We start from the raw sequence: 4,651 nt of genomic DNA on the forward strand, positions 1-4,651 counted from the left end.
GTAAACCGTTAACAAGCGCGAGAGGAATCACCGATAATGATGATGACCCTCAAGGTACTGCAGTACAATTCACGTGGTGTGAATAAAGGACTTGGTGTCGAACACCACGCAAAATCTTTCGGTCGAAGGTCATTGATGTATACCTGTCGCCGGAAGTGAGAAACTTGCCATTGAGGCATGCAAGCTTCAAAGTACTGAATGGGGTGTTCCTAGATCAACTTCTTGGATAATGAGCTGGTGTCGACAAGAAGCAATCCGTCAAAGGAGGGCCTTAATGAATCCCACATCAATGACACGGAACGGAGCAAATGATTTTGATGGAGGTGAAAACAATCTGATGATATACAGTTCAGGATGGCGGCCATGAAAGAATGAAGTATAATGTATGGTAGTGGATGGGACACAGGTGACTTCTCTGGATGACTTCTCTTGAACATGTCGGTGACACTTATGTGATGGATTGGTAGCATTTACCCCAAATGTGGATGGTATGGTGTGACCATGGTAATGTGACCGGTGAATGAAACAACCCAACCCGACTCAGGCACGGAGTGGAAGTGTCATGTTCAAGAGCGACTTGCTACCAATAAAGATTCTTTGAGTTTTCTTCCCAATTTTTCCCCAGTCATTGCTGACCAGTACCTCTTTATTTTTGTCAAGCTTGAGGAGGATAACATATGCTTGTTCTATAATTTTCCCTTCAGGCAAACCCATCGCTATGTTTTAACGAGCCTAGCGATAGTGAAACTCGTTCTCGTCTAAAGACAAGTTTGTCGCTATTAATCTTTTTAACGAGTTTAACGACAAAGATAACTCGATCCTTTTAATTTTTAGAGAGTCTGAAAAGGTACGTGAAGGTAACTCAAAAATTCCTTTTCCATCATCTAATCCCTTAAGTCCGAAAAAGTATAAAACAATACAGAAGGGATGAATTTTCGATAGTTTTAACAAGCCGAAAAAAACAATCGCTCGATCTTTTTGTGCAATAATCCCTCAGGTCCAAAAAGATTAAAATCTAGAGGAGGGATAGCACTTCCGGTCGCTTTAACGAGCTGGAAGGCCAAAACTCGGCAATATTTTCATATTTTACGAGTCAGTTGAAAAGAGCTTAAAGAAGACTCGTCTTTTAAGGAACGAGTGATAAAATGGGTAGCAGCTGATTCCAGGTAAGGTTTGGAATTTTCCAATCACGGCAGTGTCACAAGGATGGCTAGTGAAATCACTCTTCGCAGCTGTTCCTCAAAATGGGTAAACAATCAAATGGAGGTGAATGATCGACCAATGAAAAAGTGGAGGTGACGGTGCAAACACGACCAAGGCTTTAATGGATGAAATGTTACATTCACGGTGGTTATTTACCAGGGAATAGTTCATTTTTTAACGAGCTTAAACGCGGGTGGAAACATTTGCTCATGTCTAATGTTTATTTTTTAACGAGCTTGAACTATGTGCTAAAACTGCTCGATTAGATGGTCTTGTTTTGATTTTTTACCATAAATAGCTTTGTCCTTCCAAACATAGTACTGTATTTTTCAACTGCTTCATCAAACTAGTCAGAAATGAACAATATTTGCTTGAAAATGAGATTAAAACGCTAATATTTTACTTTGAACTACGTAAAAGCAATCAAAAAGTGTTTTTTACCTCTCATTTTACCATTTCATTTGAACTTGGTTTGTTGGAGCTTTGGAGGTGCTTTTCCCCCTTGATTTTCATCAGTTGATTTTGGGAGATTCTGTGGACGATTCTCGGCGCCGTCTGGACCAAGTAGGAGCTAAACCTGAGCTCTTTCATTTCATGGTTTCCATTTTGCTTTTTGACCCTGATTCCCTGCTTTTCTGAGCCCCTGGGGTTTGAGGGATTCGTTCTGGCATCAACGCACCCCCAGTGTATCGAAACCTGCATTGAATGCTGGCTTGTATGAAGGCAGTTTGACATTCAACGCACCTAGAACACTATTGCAGGTGCGTTGGGCGCAGAAAGGGAATTTGTTGCACAATTTTTGATGGAATTTTTTGCCTGTTTCTCACCAAAATCAGGATCTAACTCCTCTCTTGTTTGTTTTTTCAGAGATTTGGGAGCAAGATGACCCTTACATGGCAAGAACGTGAGCATGAAGAGGAGGACATGATTGCCCTACATGATCCAGTTACAGTGAACGCGCTGCGGAATTGTGGCTTGTTGAAGTTCTTCCGCATTTCTAGCGTGAGACAGCAGATCAACCTGCTGCAGTATTTGCTCGATGCTTGGGATCCTATCAATCAAGTTTTCCAGATTAGGGGCAAATCTATCCCCTTGACTGCAGTAGACATCTATTCCTTGACTGGCTTGTCGAGGCGGGGTGCCCCCATCTCTTTGTCAGGTTCGGCCCGAGGAGGCGATTCTGTGAGAGATTATGTCCGCTGGTATTACAGGGAAGGATCTCAGCCGAGTAAAGACGGCAAGATCATCATCTGCGAAGTCACTGACAGGTCCTTTAGGACTATCCTGTTTACTTTTGGTAGGATGTCCGGTAGTGCGTCTCTTCATGTAGCCAACAGATCCTATATGCAGCATGCCTTGGAATGCCTCCAACCGAAGGTGTTCAACTGGTGCGACGCAGTACTTCTTGTGATGAAAGAACAGTTGACCAAGATAAAGAACGGGAGGTTGAAGAACTTTGGGTTTGGTTCTATTTTGACCGCCTTTGCCTTGGAGAAGATACCACTGATGCAGCCGTAGTACATTGCACTCGATTTACCTTCTCCTACTGAACCACGTATGCAGAGATGGGTTGACCATATGTCTAGGCATGCTGGCCAGTCTCAGATTTCATTTTCTGATACCTTCTTCAGGTGGTTTGATCGTCAGGAGATGGTTTATTCCGAGTATCCATATGCTGGCATGGATTTCCGGGGTGATCCAGATTTAGTACTGCCGGATGGCAAGCAGTGGGGTGCTATTGGTAAAATCTCTGACCATATTGTTGTTTACTGTTTTTGTTTATAATGTCCTTGTGCTTTATTCTATCAAGACTTTAATCAAACTCATGTGTACATGCAGATGTTGGTCCTGTTCGTCCAGTAGTTCGCCTGAGAGTACCAACTGTTGCCCAGCAGGAGAGGCCGCCGGAAGAGCTATTCTTCGCGACCTCGATGTGGCTGAGACTCTCTCAGCTTTACAGGAGCAGATTGAGGGCCTCACTCTCGGTATACCAGATGTGAGGACTGACGAGCTACCTTTGCAGTTACAGCGGCATACTACTGGTGTGCCTAGACGATGGACTCGTCTCTTACGCATGATCGCACAGGCTGTGACTTGCTATCACGAGCATCATTAGACTAGGGTGCCCCCTAGCATTTTGAGTTTTGGGTCGTGTGACCGATTTTGTCTTGGTTACAGAACATTATGTGTAAACCATAAACAACTATATATATTTTTGATTTTCGGGGTTTTATTTTGGTTGAGCTATATGATCCACATGTAAAACATTGATGATGCGTTTCTTTTTACAAATGTTGCAAATGTCTATCTAACACATAGTTTGCTAATGAGTCGGTTAATGTGTTTAAGTTTCTGGAAATATGTTGGTATTGAATAAGATCAAATTGTCTTTCCAAAATCTTAACCCTTAAGAACATGCAATAAATAGCTGCGTTTCGGACGGAATATATATCATTGAGTTGTAGTATTACGAGGTGTGAGTCTAGCCTAACAATTAGTCGGCGTATACCATGGGTGATGGCATCAGAGAGAAGTTCTATCAACGCATTATACTCAGCAATGTTATTCGTTGATTGACCAATACATACACCTCTGAAACTTACTAACTCGCCGCTTGGATAAAAAATGGCCCAGGCTGTGGAGGACAGGTTCCGCGAACTACGACTCGCTCCGTCGGCATATCCAACACATGGCTCCAATAGGTTTGACATCTGCAATAAGTGTAAAAAGTGGATTACTCGACCAAAACAAACACTTTAGCGAAAACAAAAATATAACAAAAGCATATTGGTTACTATTTATGCATAGTAACGCTTGAGGTACAACCCATTACAAGGTTGCGCCAGTGGAATTCCGTCATAATCCATTAACTCGTAGGTTCCTTTTGCTAACACTCGTTTAACAATATAGGGGCCCATCCATAAAGACTTAAATTTACCTGCTCCCAATTTATTGGATTCTTGGTCGTAAAGCAGGACCAAGTCACCTTCCGAGAAGACACGGGGTTTGACATTTTTGTCGAACTGCGCCTTGACTCGTTTCTTATGGGCTTCGTTAGCCAAAGCGGCGTCACGACGGGTTTCATCCAATTAGATTAATTCCAAGAAACGAGCCTCTTCTTCTGAAGTTTCGGGGAGGAGATCAATTGCGAGTTTGAGAGACGAGATTTCACACTGGACTGGTAAGAGTGCTTCTAGGCCATATACCAGTTGGAAGGGTGTGAACCCGGTTGCATTCCTTACCGATGTTCGGTAAGCCCACAAGGTTGAGTACAGGATTAGGTGCCACCTTCTTTTGTGAACTCCGATCATCCTTTGCAACATGCGCTTCAGGACCTTGTTGATCGCTTCAACTTGTCCGTTGGCTTGAGGATAATACGGAGTAGAGCTGTCGTGAGACAACCCTAGTTTGGTAGCTAATTCGACCATCATGTGATTGCGAAAATGCG

The sequence above is a fragment of the Pinus tabuliformis genome, chromosome 4_1 (assembly GCF_031772625.1).
Source record: "Pinus tabuliformis cultivar Carrire ecotype Pingquan chromosome 4_1, CPIR1, whole genome shotgun sequence".
NCBI classification, from domain to species: Eukaryota; Viridiplantae; Streptophyta; class Pinopsida; order Pinales; family Pinaceae; genus Pinus; species Pinus tabuliformis.